Below are 17,861 nucleotides of genomic sequence, written 5' to 3'. Positions count from 1 at the left end.
GCCACAGAGCAGGCCTCTGCTTACTCTGAGATGCCTCGGGAGGCTGTTTTGTGTATTTTGGAATTCTCACCTTTGGTTCTTGATTAACTACTGCTATAATGTGGAAAATAGGTCATCATGGTAATTGGATGAGCTGTATGAAATGGGGCTTGGCCGGGCAGCCTGCTTTTATATTGGTGCCAGAGTGGCGCTTGTACCACTGGTTCTTGAAACCTGGGTCTCCTAGATGCCTGGTCCGCTGCCAGAAGTGCAGTGGAGTGAAAGAGGTCATTTGCATGAAAAGGGAAGGTACCCTTGGCATTTGCAGTGCTCCCTGGGTGTCTGCCCCGCAAGGGGCGGTGGGGGGGAGGGGCGTTGGAGATGGCAGAAACTTTGGAATGGCATCTTGCAGCTCCGACAGAGAGGTAGGTCATTCTGACTGAAAACTGGAGATTTTTTTTAAACGTTCCATTTTGCAGCAGCCATCTCCCTCGTACCAATTAATCGCCCTGCATTGTGAATCTTCTTCCGCCAGTGGAGTGCAAGTAGATCTGCATGTTGTATTCCAGGCTAAGGAGGTGGAATCATGTCATATCTGATGGGGGACGCATTCTGCAAACCCTGCCTCCTTCTCACATCAGCACGGTGGAGGTGGTGGAAGGTCGTCTTATCCTTCTCTGCTGAATAGTTTGTACGATCCTTTTGCTTAGTGCAATAAAAAGCGGTTATAAGCAGCAGCTCTCGGTCAGTGGTAGAGCACTCACATCCCCTCCCGCTAGAATCCCTCCTTTTATTTCTTAATACGTTCTTGGGATATGGGCGTCGCTAGCAAGGCCAGCATTTATTGCTCATCCCTAGTTGCTCTTGAGAAGATGGTGTTGAAGGTACTCCCATAGTGCTGTTAAGTAGGGAGTTCCAGGATTTTGACCCAGCAACGTTGGAGGAATGGTGACATATGTCCAAGTTGAGATGGTTTATGATTTTGAGGGGAACTTGGAGGTGATGGTGTTCCCGTGTGCCTGCTGCCCTTGTCTTTCTAGTTGGTGGAGGTTACGGGTTTGGGAATTGCCTTGGCGAGTTGCTGCAATGCATCCAGTAGATAGTGCACACTGCAGCCATGGTGAGCCGGTGGTGGAGGGAGTGGAGGCTCTGTGCCAAAAAAGGAACAGAGACTAGGCAGAATCAGGTCCAGCTCAATTCTGCCCCTCCTCCCCCTGCCCAGCACCCTCCCAATCCCAGGAATTTCTGGTCCATTTTGAGAAGATCAATGAGTTATTGCATTTTGTCAAAGATTGTTTATCGTGAGTTTCTTGTAGCTCTTTTGGATCATTTCTTAACATAGTGTCAGTTTCTCTCCTCTGGCATAGCACTATTAATTTGCTAGGACAGCAAGGAGTCTGTGACCAGACTGATACCAAAACCACTCTATAGATGGCCATTTTGAAGCGAGTGAAAGCGCACTGGATTTACTCATCCTCTAGGGGAAGTGTCTGGCCTTTACTCCATGCCTCCTCCATGTGTATGGGGCAGCGGTGAATCCATGTCTCTGTAACACAGCACACGGAAAATCCACATCCATCTTGCACCACAGCATCACTGCATTCCTCCTCCCACTTCAGATCACAAATAATAGATCATTGGATCTTAGACTTTGAATTTATGAAATTGATTAGAAATTAACAAAGAAAACCGCAGAGACAGAAGCTGTTTCATTACAACAGTACAGATTTACCATGCCATCTTGAAATGGAGACAAACTACCTCTTGAGGTCAATATCTGTGCTGCTGAAGGCGATAGCACCACCTCATTTACCTCAGCACCGCCACTCCTGAAGTCAGGTCTAACGCTGGCACCGGCAACATAATGTAAATGCAACATGAACTGCTGCCTGCCAACAATTCCTCGCTGATTAAAGTTTGAATTTGTGACTAATAAAAGTCACAGATATTTGCCAAAGCAGCTCAGCTGTCAACTTTGCTCTTTAAAAGGAACAGCTACAGTAAGTGCTCTGTTATATGCAATAGGTTGGCCAGACAGAAAGATTACATAAACCAGACTAGTGCAGAAGAGAGCTGATGATGATTACTGAAAGGATTCTGCACTTGGAAAAAAACTTGTGTACAGCTTGACTTACATTTACCAAAGTTACTTATCTGAAGTCCCATTAAACTTTATATTTGCTGGGAATGTCAAAAGAAAAAATATTAACATTGTGATCACTCTGTGCACCATTTATACTCTCTTGGACAATATGAATATAGGAGGAGAGGTGAAAAAGCAAAGTTTAGAGCTGATTTTAAAATTCATTGTTTTCAAATCCCTCCATGGCCTCACCCCTCCCTTCTCTGTAACCTCCTCTAGCCCTACAACCCTCTAAGGTCTCTGCGCTCCTCACATCTGGTCTCTTGCACATCCCCGATTTTCATCGCTCCGCCATTGGCGGCCATGCCTTCAGCTGCTTAGCCTCTAACCTCTGGAATTCCTTCCCTAAACCTCCCTGCCTCTCCACTTCTCTCTCCTCCTTTAAGACGCTCCTTAAAACCTACTTCTTTCACCTGTCCTAATATCTCCTTATGTGGATCGATATCAAAGTTTGTTTGACAAAGCTCCTATGAAGCGCCTTGGAACATTTTACTACGTTAAGGTGCTGTATAAATGCAAGTTGTTGTTGTTGCTTTCACATCGCACTGAGGCACACGCTAGTGGCGCAGGTTCCTGACGGGTGATCTTCCACTTCTGGCCGCAATCCGAAAGTAAAACTTGCCAGGATCTGCTATGGCTGACAGCTGGAAAGGCCCATTTACCCTTGCCGACCATCATTAGCGAATGCTGGCCAGTTTTACTTGCAGCTGGCTGAGTAAGTTGGGATCACTAGCAGTGGTCTCAGCACAATATAAAAGCAGTCTATATTGTATCAATAATAATTGCCAAAAAATATACTGACTTATCCAGTCAATGAAGTTTATTGAATGATCAGTCAAATATCTACAAAACATTTTGGATTTAGTAAAAGAAACATTTCAACAATTTGTCTGTTATTACTGCACTCTAGCCTTTCATACTAGTTTGAACAAAATGCTTTGGTTCAATTAATATTTATAGAGTATTCAAAATTAATCCACATTATTTTATTCACTCTACTAATATAGGTCTTTGCCTAGACATATAACAGGCATCCGCATATCATCAAGGCTAAGCATGAATGGCCTCTGATTTCCTTTAACTGTTACTTCAAATGCTTGCTGAGAAAAATATTTTCACTCCACTCTTCAGCTTCCTTTATATACCACCTATTGTCTTTCTACCAAAAGGCCATGTGTTTCCCAGCTGGAGTAGCCTGCTAGTTGGTCCCTGCAAACAGCCCCTTCCCCCCCAAGTAATGACTGACAGTACAAAGTGAAAATCACACCTGTGCATATAGGTATCAAGTTAAGCAGCTGCTATGTCTGTCGCTATTCATTTTCAGGTGTGAAATGCTTAGCCAATGAATAGAATGTTTGAACTCATTCTTTTGTTGTTTCAGTGATGAATTGTATGTGTCTAATCACTTACAAAATAGAATGGCTGGAGGAAGTACTGCTGCATTACATCAGCCTGAAGATAACTCAGAAGAAAAGTAAAATGGTGCTAAAAAGATTTTGTTAGATTCAACGTTTTTCTGTATTGCTGCAGCATTCAAGCATTCTGTTGCAATTGATCAGTGTCACATTGAAACATGTATAGTTTGAGAAGCAATTTTTGTTTTTTTTTGTTGCTCTTTTATAGTTACTACTAGCTGTGCCTTTACACTAGTAATAGATGAATGCTGTCACACACTGGCAACAAACACAGCTATCCTTTTTTGGCTGAGTATTATTACTTATTTTTCTTTGGTCACCTATCACCATATTTAGAAGTCTTCAAACCTAGCTACTGATGAATCCACACAACATGTAGAATTTCTGGTTTGCCAGGCAGCGTGCACACTGTCTCCCCATAGGGATGTACTCCACATACCTAAATCTAGCCAGTTTAGACACAAGTTGATAAAACTACAGCTTAGGGACCCCATGCACTGGATGTGGCTGGACTTTAACTGGCTGAAACACATTCAGCTTCCCATTAGAGTACTGGTAGACTTTGCGTTGCTTGTTCAGTTAGGATATCCATTAGGCTATTAGCTTGCTGGGTTACCTGGAGCTGGGAAGAACCCCGATTGACACGTCTACTCCTCCAGATTCCATTAGTGATCCAGGCAGGTGACCCACTTGGTAAAACCTGGCGGGGAAAAAAGAGGAGGCCCTAAGTCAAAAACCTTCCTTAGTGGGGTCAGGAGGAGCAGGAGCCTCTGTTGACCTGGAATCCCCACTTCCCACCCGTGAAACAACCCCAAACTCCACTACACCTCCCCACCCCACGCAAAATACCTTGGTGCCGGCTCCGAACCCCACAATTTTGACCTGCCCTGATTTGGGTGGGCACCTGGCCAGCTGGATGCAAATAAGGTCCGGGCGTTAAAACAGCCCCAGGCCTCAAACTGATCTCCACATCATGACAAACATGATCTCCACATCATGACAATGTCAGGTGGGTTTGCCGCTTGTCCAGCCTCTCCACCTGCCCGATACCCACTCCCAGTTAAAATCCCCACTAAGTGTCTGACGCTATCAGGTGTCTAGAGGTCACCTGCTTTGTATTAGAAAGTCCTGTCAACAGCAGGAGTGCCATGTGCCTATCATCGACACAATTTCATCAATATAAAAGTGACCTTATGTAGCCAGCAAAACGAAACAGTAACAGGAATATAAGTATCAACATGTCTGCTGCAGGGCATTTGGAGCTGGGAATGTGAATGAAAGCTTTACTTCAGGCAACAGCCAACAAACCCTTTTATACATATCACCATAGTCAAAGCAATGATAAGTGTGTCAATCACACTGCTATCTGATCCACAGACAAGAAGTTAAAGAGAGGGAATAAACAATTTGTCAACTCATGATGCTTGTTTCCCTTAATCTTCGTCTACGACACATTTTTTTTGTATCAAGATAAACTTTCTTATCTCTATCTGCGAATGGTTGAAATCTGACACTTTGTATAAAGATGCTGTACTCACTGAGGCAGGCAAACATTTGAAATCATCGGAATAATATGCAAGAAACTATGACCCTAAAGGTTTCAGCTGGTTCATTAAAAGTTGTGAAGCATGTTTAGAACTGTTAAAATGTTTCTCCTTCACTGGGATTCAGATTCAAAGTAACTGCATGGAGGAGTTTAACTGGCGTGTAGAACATTTCACACATCTTATAGCAGTTTTATCAGCTAGGGTGTTAGGGTATTGTAAGAACTCATACCTTCTTATGCTAAGGCCGGCCTTATTAAAACATTAATAGAGGACAAATAAATTAACTCTCACACACAAATACTTTCAATTTGAGTTCTAGTTTTTTTAAGACAAAAGACAAGATGTAGCTTTCAGGCATGTAGGTTTGAAACACAAGCCCCAACACACCTTGTCATAACTTGCAAACTGTTTCATATTTGTGGTTTTATTCATACAGATACATAAGTATGAAAAAGAAAAAAAAGAGTTTTTTTCTGAATACTTGAGTTTTTTTTTCCTTACTTAATTACCAAATGTCTATTCTCACAAGTCACACAATCAAAGCACTGCAAACATTTACAGCACTAAAAGTATGCTTATACTAGTTGGTCTCCTGTGGAGTTTCTCATAGACACATGAACAGACAGACAATCAGACAGGGTCCCTTACAGGGATGTGATCCTTGCTGCCTGATTTTCCCCTAGACACTATGCCCAGGTGATGCAATATGCCCGGGCACAAGAACTGGAAAATCTGTCTCTCTCTCCCTGTAACTGTAGCTCTGCAATCCCACTCTCTAAATTGTTCTCTCTCTCTCTGTTCTTCCTACTTATCTTCTACTCTTTCTCTCCGAGTGGCTCTTACATACTTGTTCTTGTTCTGACAAAGGCCTACTCCTGAAACGTTAACTCATCTGCTCTCACCACAGCTGCTGCCTGACCTACTGAATGTCTCCAGCATTTTCGGTTTTTGATTTCACATTGCCAGCATCTGCAGCTTTTCACTTTTTATATTTTCTTGCAGCAGACTCTATTTTCTCACTCTTTTCTCCTCTTTTTGAAAGGCTGACCTTCCCTCTGTCTCTTTTTCTGTCCTTCACCGTCTCTGTATACCTTTCAGACTTGTTCCTTCCCTGATTTATTCTGAATTTGTATCTTTTCCCATTTTAAAGGTATCGTACACAGCAAAATAGCAGCCAACTTGTAATCGGTTGGAGGTGAGCATCTGGGGCAGGTGAGGAGCCATTGGTCCTGGGCAGCGGGAGGCTCCATGGGAGGTGCTGAACATGAAAGGGTTTGAGAGAAACTGGGTGCTGAGATTTGAGTTGGGAGTGAAGGGGGTTGGGGGGTGGAGTGGGGTTGTGGGGGGCTCAGGCCTGGAGAGAGCAGAGATTGGCTGAGAGAGAGCAGAAGCATTTGGGCCTAGTAAGGAGCCTGGTGAGAAGTCAGCCTGAGAGATAGCATGGGATCTGGAGTCATGCCCTGCCCTGCATTGCAAGCTGGAATGTCTTCCTATTGATGTTATGGCCACCGTGGCTGTAATGGCATGTCGGGGAACTGTTAGAATATGTGCAGGTGAGAGTGAAACTGAGGACATGAATATGGGAATGGACAGGAGTAGGTGGAGAAGGCTGCAGCCTGGAACAGAGAGGTCGCAGAATCGAAGGTTGTGGCAAGGAGCAAGCATGGCCCTGAAGCTGTAAGGGAGGGCTCTGTTTATTACAGTATGATAATGCCTCAGTGATACTGTACAATATTACAGTATTACTGTGCTACAGACACAAAAGTTTAAATAATACTGAAAGATATGCACACCTTTTGAATCAACGCCCTCCCTTCCAACTTCAAGCTCCACTCCAAGATTTGTGCATATAACCTATGCTGAGGGAATGCTGCATTGTCAGAGATGCCATCTGCCTGTTTTGTTGGATGTAAACGATCCCTATGAAAAGAGATGCCAGCCTTCCTCTCTCAACCAACACCATCAAAAACAGATTAACTGGACATTCATTTCCTCTGCCATTTGTTGGGACCTTACCATGTGCAACTAACAACAGTGACTACACTTCAATAGTAATTCATTGGGATGGTCTGAGAACATGACAAGGTGCTCTGTAAATGTAAGTACTTTCTTTTGGTATTTGGATTGCACTACGCTCCACCCCACTTAGGTTTCAGACCTCAAACCTTGCTACACTCCCTCTCACACCAGCTTCAAGTCCTGGGCCTGCCTATCTGCCTCACTCCTTTGCTGCTTCAGGCCCTGTTTGCTCCCTGCCCCAACCTTGGATTCTGGATCCTGCCTGTTCCAGGCTGCAGTCTTCTACCTTACTCCTGTCCAAATAGCAATAAAATGTCCAATAACATTAAAGTACACATACAATGGGTATATGGATAAAGCACATGCTCATTTCTATTTTTATGTATTAAAATTTTTAATTAAAATAAGATATATGAATGAAAACACTGAAAACCCCAAGTGTTTTGCTTGGAATATGACTCTTACAATTGGCTTCATCTATTCTAATTGCAGTTGGTGCACTCTTATACAATGTATACAATCTCTAGCAACCCTTAATAACCGTATTTATTTGTTCAATAAATACCAAATGACTTTTCAGACTGGGTTAGTCTCTGTCTCGTCACTTGGGAAAAAAGAATTCTTTCTTATGTCCCAGTTACGTGAAGGATGTTTGATTCAGTTTGAATTCAAATTAAAGTAGGATTCCAGTGAGTTTGTTTTGGCAGTGTACTGGCTGGAGCGGACCCAGAATAGGACTGCAGGGGCCCTCTGATGCCATCGAGCTGCAATTAACAAGGCTCTGCTTCATACTCACTTTAGTGGTAAACATATTTTAGAAGAGGTATATGCTATGAATGTAGCCAAACTGGTACCTTTTTAATCACTTGAATGTTTACTTTTAGAATTTTCCGGCAGCAGGATTTGTTTTATCAGCAACTTTATAAATCATGTTTTTTAAAAAAATATATAAATATAGGTTGCTGCTGTGTTTTAACAAATGCGTATTGGGATATCCTTGCTGTTTGGCTCCTGGTCCTGAAACTGTGGTGTGGCGATGCCAAGAAGGGAACACATAATCAAAATCAATTCCCTCTCCCTCCTACTGGCTTCTCATCCCTAGTATATTGCTTCCTACATACTTATCTTCATTTACAAATCCCTCCATGGCCTTCCCTCACCTTATTTCTGCAACCTCCTCCAGTCCTCTATCCTGGCTTACACCCGCTGCTTCTCCATTCCGGCCTCATTCCCTCCACTCCACTACTGGGGGCAGAGCCTTCAACCATCATGGCCTTGCACTCTGGAATTCTCATTCTAAACCCCATATCTCTTGCAATGTACCATTTTCTTTCTTCATGGAGCGAGGGGATCACAGTCACTCTCCAGCAGAACTAAAGGATCCACAGCCATGGTAGCATCAATTATCTACAACTATATTTGCATCAAGCAGCAGCACAGAAGATTTGATGGTGAGAAGGAATCACAAGGTGATATGAGGAACCATAGGTACTGGTTCAGAAAAAGCCAAATGATACAGGGCAGAGGTCCCACCTGTTTCTAAGTTGTAGGATGTTGCAGACCTTAATGGGCCTGATTTGAAACTGAGGATAGTATAAAATCATGAGCACATTGAGCAATTGCATGATTCCTTGGGCATAACTATGAGAAGTTGGCCGGCTATGATGAGAAAATCCAGCACCTAGATGTGCACTGCCATGTCCCACAAGTAACGTCTTGACAGAATATTTGTCTGCAATGCATGATCCCAGTGTAACCATCAGGATCGAGACCAGTGGTCTTTCAGCGGCCTGAGCGTCGGCAGGCTATTTTACCACATGAGGCATCACAATCAGGCTAAACCCTGTCCTTACGCGAAGTACGCAACAAACCTGGTCTCCGTCTGTTCACTACTACACCAAGGAGTGTTTTTATTAAGCAGCCACTAAGGCATTGAACAAAGGCGACGTAGCAACATTTTCATCCAAAATCCAGTTCAGCAGCTCCCACATCTGAGTCTAATGGCCTCCTCAGTGGCAAGTAGAGCTTTCTTGCTGTTTCCTTCATGGAGGCGAGACATTCTGATTAGTCTCTGTTACCACCCATGCAAAAGGAGTCCCTTTTAATTTTAACCAGTTGTCTTGAACCCATCCCCCTCAACCCCCCTCCCGCCCCTGACAACCGCTGAACCTCACCTGTTCTTTTGACCTGGGAGGATGTATTCATCTTTTTAACAATTTCCTGCCAGGTCTGCTTCCTCTCTGTGGGGTTTTTGGCCGTGCTTTTTAATCCCCCAAATGTTTTAAGGGTTTCCTCAGTGAGGAAGTTCACCTCCACATCTGTGAAATGCTCTTTGCACTGCCTCTTGTTTTTTTTTGCCTTGCGTCTCATTCATGTTTGCCTCTCTATGCAATCCAGGTATCAGTGTCAAATGTATACACACCAGTTCATAAATCAATGGTGTATAATTTGCTTTGAATTGATATTCATTTTTTGACAAGTATGGAAAGATTGTACTAAAATTGTAGTACAATACGGATATTGTGTCAAGAGTATAAACCAAACAGATAAGTCTTATTTACCTCTCAAACCAATACAAAATAATGGACCAAGAGAAGGCATTGATTTGAATCATAAAAACAGATCTAATTCCCCTCCCATCTGGAGGTGTCAGGGTAGAAATGATAACAGACACTGTTCATGTATGAACATTTAGCGCCCTTATATCAAATTAAAATAGTGCAGAGGAATTTGATGCAAGCATTTGTATGAAAACTGCACAGATCATAATTTCTACCCTATCAAGTACTAAAGCCATCCAGTCATCACATTTGGCTCTTTCAAATGCAATTGTAAGAAGACGTTATCAAAAAGATTTTGTTTTGCACGGGTACTAACTGAAATCAGTTTTGGTTTTGTGGACAAAAATAGTAAGCAGCAAGAAATAGAATCATAATACAATGCATTTTTGTCAGGTTGATGTCCTCCAAGATTACAATCTGCACATCACTGGCATTTTACAACATTATCTTATGGCATTTATTTTCAAAAGATGCAATTTGTTAGAATGTGGCTGAGCAGGAAGGGGCAGCTATTACTTTCAACAGATGTGCAATCTGTTTTTCTCATTTAGATGGTGGCGTCATATTCTAGCAGGCTAGGTCAGCTGTATAATGAACTTCCTGTGTCAAAGATCAGCACTTCTGAAACCTTTGTGCTAAATTCTTCTTTCAACGCTGTTTATTTGACTGGTTGAAAATGTGCAGGATTACCATAACCATATTGAAAGGATTATGCAAAAGCGAAGATTTTTTTCCCCTTCTCCGTAGCCTCCTAAGATTTTCATTTCATACTTATGGCATTGTAAGAAAACCAAATTAACCGTAGAAACTTCATTGGTGGAGGTATATTTTTAAACTGGAAGGGAATAATACTAAAATAAGGAGCCACCAACTCACATTTTTAAAGTTTAACTACGAGAGGTGTTTAACAACCAGTGGCTGATTATTCCATAATTATTCATGTTTTATCATTAAGCCACAAGACAGGTACGGACATGGTAGACTAATTTTGGTTTGTGTATGCAGCTGTGGGACAGACAGTACATCATTCTTTCAGGAAACTATAGATGCTGGGCTTCTGAAACTTCAAATACTGTTCCTATAGCAACAGTGAAACTGTTCTCAGTCTGTGGCACAGTTATGAACCTCTGCCTTGTCTCCAGCACTTCCTGCTTATGACCTGACTTTACTTGTACTGTGGGATAGGGAGAATGGCTTACTGAATGAATGATCTATTGTTTTTAACCAACACTAAAGAGCAACAAGGTTGTATTAGTCAAATTAATACAGTTTGGCTGCACACAATAATAGAGGTGATTATCCAACTACATGAGAACGATCTAATAACTCCCATTATATGCAGGTAGTGTTATTGAACTCATAACTTACAGAACAAACACATACTAACATGACATGCTAAAAGCTGGTCATAGGTTTTTCAAAGTAATTACATTGTCAAAATGAGTTACTAAATTGAAAATTAAACAAGTTATATGCTCTCTCTATGTGGGTAAATGTACCATATGTCATTGTATTGAACCATACTGAGCGATATAGATCAGAAATGTTTGATCACTGGTCCATGTTGTTAGTTGATAATAGTCAGGGTAGTTGTGGGACTCCACAATTGACCTAATATACTTAGGCTAAAGGAGAACAATTAGCTGGGATTCTTGCCCCTGATCATTATTCGTTAGCCTTGTTGGAAATGCACTGTGGGCGCATATGAAGACCAAATTGGGCACACATCTGCACTAGTTAAATACACTTATAATCACCCATGAGAGTCACCCACTGATGTCCCATACCGATCCCGCTGGCTACAATTTTAACCTGCTCTTCGGAGTCCTTCTTTAAATATGCAGATCGGGCTCCGATGACATCAGCGGGGCCCGACTGCTATTTTAACCACTGGTCTGAACGGGGAAGCCGTTGTGGGTTTCCTGCCAGGTCCACCCAGCGGGAATAAGAGTCAAGGCAAAAAGATAAGTCATTTTAGTTATTTTTAATTTCCTTGTGGGGCCAGGAGGAGCAGGAGTGCTTTTCCTGGCCCCCTAATGACAGTTGAGCCCCGAAACACCCCTTTCCACAACTTAACTGAGTGCCACAGACCATTCCTTCGGTCGCCAGCGGTAGCCTCCTGCTGCCAGACATTGTGCTCCTGCCCGCCGGCCAGCTGCTGCTTCCCACCTGTTTTGGGCAGGAAACTGATCAGGGGCAGGCAGGTGAGGCCCAGAAGTTAAAATCTCCCGGGTTTCAAGCTGTCGAGGTCTGGATGATCTTCACCCGCCTTGGCCCCCGCCCCGAGTTAAAATCAGGGCTTTAATATCTGGGTTTATACTCAAATAATAGCCACTTGAGCAAGATAACGGAATTGCTGGCATCATAGATCTAATGCCAGTGTGAATCACTGCCTTCAGGACAGGTACGGAGAAAAGGGGACAACATTGGTAAAAAACGACATTTTAAAAAATGGTTGGCATTTACTGACATGACAAAAAAAATGTAGAACCTGGGCCTCCTGACAGTTTTTTTTTGGAATAGTTAGATACTGCAAACCTACATCATTTTCATGTTAACATTTTAAATCATTTTTACAAAACGTGCCATATCGTTGCCTTGGCAACGGGCAGTTGAAAAAACTGTCTGTAATCACCAAGCATTGTTCTGTGAATTATAAATGCGATTTCATTTCGAGGATTTCATTTCGTTCACCTGAGGAAGGAGGAAGCCTCCGAAAGCTTGTGAATTTAAAATAAAATTGCTGGACTATAACTTGGTGTTGTAAAATTGTTTACAATTATAAAAGAAATGTGACTGCAGAAGTTTCACCAACATACATAATTAAAAGTATACACAAACAATTGATTATTATAGTACTTTAATTATTATTTTTGTGCATTATCATTAATGTCAGACATTTAAAATCCGACTTTCATATTGCTGGATAATTCTTAATTGACTGCAGCTATTAAATCTAGTGGCTTACTCTGAAATTGAAGTGCGCCCTAATTAAAACCACAGATGGATTGAATAGTCTCATACCAATATAACGGGAGTTTTTCTTTGTGCATTGACACTAGCAATTCTACGAAGACCACCCAGACTTTCATTTGGACTTCATTCTTTAAAAAAAATTCTTCCTTCCTCTGTTTGTACATCCACATACAGTTTTTCTGCTCCATACTGTCCTCTGTCAGCTGGAAGAAAGAAGCATTCAGGGCCATGGACTTCAACATGGTCACACATAATGGTGCTCAATGCTGCATACTTTTTGGGGTTCTTTTTGCCAATTTGTGCTATGTAATTGTGGCAGCTCTTAAACTGGGGGATTTCTGGTCTTTGTCGCTGAGTACACCATTGTGTACACCATTGTAAGCCATTGAGGAGATCTACTGATAGAACTACTAGGATACCCAACCACCCAAACTTTCCAACATGTCCCGTTTGACATGAGATTCTTGTCCATAGGGATTGTTCACTTTAACAATTTCATCTACTCAATGCTAATAGTCTATTTTTTCCCTCCACTTTTCCCTTCAATTTTTTCTATTCCCTCTCCTTTGCTGAAGGAATGCTGTATTGTCCATGGCTGGCCAAGACCACAGTTATCAATGTGTTGCATCGAAAAGATAATGAGTTCTGGCACACAATTACCCACATGATAAATTTCTGAGCTCACAAGGGCCTTTGGGGGGAGAACTTGAGTGGAGATGGTATTCTTTCACACAGAGAAGGAAAAGCAAAGCAAAGCAATCAAAGCTATTCTTGTGTGCCTCATTGTGGTCAGTTGTAGAACAGCATTATAGAAATCTCAGAGTAGATTGTTTGTCTACCTTGATGAAAAGTGGTGGTGGACATAAAAGAACTGTAGGGAGACAAAAATATGTTTTAAAAGAGGAGATGGAACATCTGTCATATTAATAGCTTCAGCAATGTCTTCCAATGCTGGATGCTATAGGGGTTATATTGGATAATGCCTGGAAACGGGCGCGGGGGTCACGGTGCCGATTAACCCGCACCCGGTCATTGAGATGCAGGCAGCATGTATCAGGTGCTGGATATAGGCATGGTGCCGGAAGATTGTTTAAAAAGGGAGAGCGGGATAAGTAATTACAGCCTAGTCAGTTTAACCTCGGTGGTGGGCAAATTACTGGAAACAATTCTGAGGGATAGGATAAACCGTCACTTAGAAATGTATAGATTAATCAAGGACAGTCAGCATGGATTTGTTAAGGGGAGGTCGTGTCTGACTAACTTAATTGAATTTTTTGAGGAGGTGACAAGGAGGGTTGGTGAGGGTAGTGTATTTGATGTAGTCCACATGGATTTTAGCAAGGGTTTTGACAAGGCAGACAAAAAAGTAGAAGCCCATGAGATCCAAGGGAAAGTATTGAGTTGGATCCAAAATTGGCTCAGTGGCAGGAAGCAAAGGGTAATGGTCGATGGGTGTTTTTGTGACTGGAAGGCTGTTTCCAGTTCTGCAGGGCTCAGTATTAGGTCCCTTGCTTTTTGTGGTATATATATTAATGATTTGGACTTTAATGTAGGGGGCATGATTAAGAAGTTTGCAGATGATACAAAAATTGGCGCTGTGGTTGATAGTGAGGAGGAAAGCTGTAGACTGCAGAAAGGTATCAGTGGACTTGTCAGGTGGGCAGAAAAGCGGCAAATAGAATTCAATCCGGAGAAGTGTGAGGTAATGCATTTGAGGAGGGTACGGTAGCATAGTGGTTATGTTACTGGGCTAGTAATCCAGAGGCCTGGACTAAAATCCAGAGTCATGAGTTCAAATCCCGCCACGGCAGCTGGCGAATTTAAATTCAATTAATTAATTAAATTCAATTAATTGAATAAAAATCTGGAATTAAAATACTAGTATCAGTAATGATGGCCATGAAACTACCGGATTGTCGTAAAAACCCATCTGGTTCACTAATGTCCTTTAGGGAAGGAAGCCTGCCGCCCTTACCCGGTCTGGCCTATATGTGACTCCAGACCCACAGCAATGTGGTTGATTCTTAATTGCCCTCTGAAATGGCCTAGCAAGCCACTCAGTTGTAAAATCTCGCTACAAAAAGTCATAATAAGAATAAAACCGGACGGACCACCCGGCATCGGACCACTAGGCACCGGACACGACAACGGAAAAACACCAAGCCCAGTCGACCCTGCAAGGTCCTCCTTACTAACATCTGGGGACTTGTGCCAAAATTGGGAGAGCTGTCCCACAGACCAGTCAAGCAACAGCCTGACATAGCCATACTCACAGAATCATATCTTTCAGCCAACGTCCCAGACTCTTCCATCACCATCCCTGGGTATGTCCTGTCCCACCGGCAGGACAGACCCACCAGAGGTGGCGGTACAGTGATATACAGTCAGGAGGGAGTGGCCCTGGGAGTCCTCAACATTGACTCCGGACCCCATGAAATCTCATGGCATCAGGTCAAACATGGACAAGGAAACCTCCTGCTGATTACCACCTACCGTCCTCCCTCAGCTGATGAATCAGTCCTCCTCCATGTTGAACACCACTTGGAGGAAGCACTGAGGGTAGCAAGGGCACAAAATGTACTCTGGGTGGGGGACTTCAATGTCCATCACCAAGAGTGGCTCGGTAGCACCACCACTGACCGAGCTGGCCGAGTCCTGAAGGACATAGCTGCGAGACTGGGCCTGCGGCAGGTGGTGAGCGAACCAACACGAGGGAAAAACTTACTTGACCTCGTCCTCACCAATCTACCTGTCGCAAATGCATCTGTCCATGACAGTATTGGTAGGAGTGACCACCGCACAGTCCTCATGGAGATGAAATCCCGTCTTCGCACTGAGGACACCATCCAACGTGTTGTGTGGCACTACCACCGTGCTAAATGGGATAGATTCAGAACAGATCTAGCAGCTCAAAACTGGGCATCCATGAGGCGCTGTGGGCCATCAGCAGCAGCAGAATTGTATTCCAGCACAATCTGTAACCTCATGGCCCGGCATATTCCTCACTCTACCATTACCAACAAGCCAGGGGATCAACCCTGGTTCAATGAGGAGTGTAGAAGAGCATGCCAGGAGCAGCACCAGGCATACCTAAAAATGAGGTGCCAACCTGGTGAAGCTACAACTCAGGACTACATGCATGCTAAACAGCGGAAGCAACATGCTATAGACAGAGCTAAGCGATTCCACAACCAACGGACCAGATCAAAGCTCTGCAGTCCTGCCACATCCAGTCGTGAATGGTGGTGGACAATTAAACAACTAACGGGAGGCGGAGGCTCTGCAAACATCCCCATTCTCAATGATGGCGGAGTCCAGCACGTGAGTGCAAAAGACAAGGCTGAAGCGTTTGCAACCATCTTCAGCCAGAAGTGCCGAGTGGATAATCCATCTCAGCCTCCTCCCGATATCCCCACCATCACGGAAGCCAGTCTTCGGCCAATTCGATTCACTCCACGTGATATCAAGAAACGGCTGAGTGCACTGGATACAGCAAAGGCTATGGGCCCTGACAACATCCCAGCTGTAGTGCTGAAGACTTGTGCTCCAGAACTAGCTGCGCCTCTAGCCAAGCTGATCCAGTACAGCTACAACACTGGCATTCACCCGACAATGTGGAAAATTGCCACGGTATGTCCTGTCCACAAAAAGCAGGACAAATCCAATCCGGCCAATTACCGCCCCATCAGTCTACTCTCAATCATCAGCAAAGTGATGGAAGGTGTCGTCGACAGTGCTATCAAGCGGCACTTACTCACCAATAACCTGCTCACCGATGCTCAGTTTGGGTTCCGCCAGGACCACTCGGCTCCAGACCTCATTACAGCCTTGGTCCAAACATGGACAAAAGAGCTGAATTCCAGAGGTGAGGTGAGAGTGACTGCCCTTGACATCAAGGCAGCATTTGACCGAGCGTGGCACCAAGGAGCCCTAGTAAAATTGAAGTCAATAGGAATCAGGGGGAAAACTCTCCAGTGGCTGGAGTCATACCTAGCACAAAGGAAGATGGTAGTGGTTGTTGGAGGCCAATCATCTCAGCCCCAGGGCATTGCTGCAGGAGTTCCTCAGGGCAGTGTCCTAGGCCCAACCATCTTCAGCTGCTTCATCAATGACCTTCCCTCCATCATAAGGTCAGAAATGGGGATGTTCGCTGATGACTGCACAGTGTTCAGTTCCATTCGCAACCCCTCAGATAATGAAGCAGTCCGAGCCTGCATGCAGCAAGACCTGGACAACATCCAGGCTTGGGCTGATAAGTGGCAAGTAACATTCACGCCAGATAAGTGCCAGGCAATGACCATCTCCAACAAGAGAGAGTCTAACCACCTCCCCTTGACATTCAACGGCATTACCATCGCCGAATCCCCCACCATCAACATCCTGGGGGTCACCATTGACCAGAAACTTAACTGGACCAGCCATATAAATACTGTGGCTACGAGAGCAGGTCAGAGGCTGGGTATTCTGCGGTGAGTGACTCACCTCCTGACTCCCCAAAGCCTTTCCACCATCTACAAGGCACAAGTCAGGAGTGTGATGGAATACTCTCCACTTGCCTGGATGAGTGCAGCTCCAACAACACTCAAGAAGCTCGACACCATCCAAGATAAAGCAGCCCGCTTGATTGGCACCCCATCCACCACCCTAAACATTCACTCCCTTCACCACCGGCGCACTGTGGCTGCAGTGTGCACCATCCACAGGATGCACTGCAGCAACTCGCCAAGGCTTCTTCGACAGCACCTCCCAAACCCGCGACCTCTACCACCTAGAAGGACAAGGGCAGCAGGCGCATGGGAACAACACCACCTGCACGTTCCCCTCCAAGTCACACACCATCCCGACTTGGAAATATATCGCCGTTCCTTCATTGTCGCTGGGTCAAAATCCTGGAACTCCCTTCCTAACAGCACTGTGGGAGAACCGTCACCACACGGACTGCAGCGGTTCAAGAAGGCGGCTCACCACCACCTTCTCGAGGGCAATTAGGGATGGGCAATAAATGCCGGCCTTGCCAGCGACGCCCACATCCCGTGAACGAATAAAAAAAAAGGTAAGGGAATACACAATAAATGGGAAGATACTGAGAGGTGTAGAGGAAATGAGGAACCTTGGAGTGCATGTTCACAGATCCCTGAAGGTAGCAGAGGCTGAGGGGTGATTTAATTGAGGTGTACAAAATTATAAAGGGCCTAGATAGAGTTGACAGGAAAGATATATT

This window comes from Heptranchias perlo, chromosome 18 (assembly GCF_035084215.1).
Source record: "Heptranchias perlo isolate sHepPer1 chromosome 18, sHepPer1.hap1, whole genome shotgun sequence".
In the NCBI taxonomy this organism is placed as follows: domain Eukaryota; kingdom Metazoa; phylum Chordata; class Chondrichthyes; order Hexanchiformes; family Hexanchidae; genus Heptranchias; species Heptranchias perlo.
Note: the sequence above shows the minus strand (reverse complement) of the source record.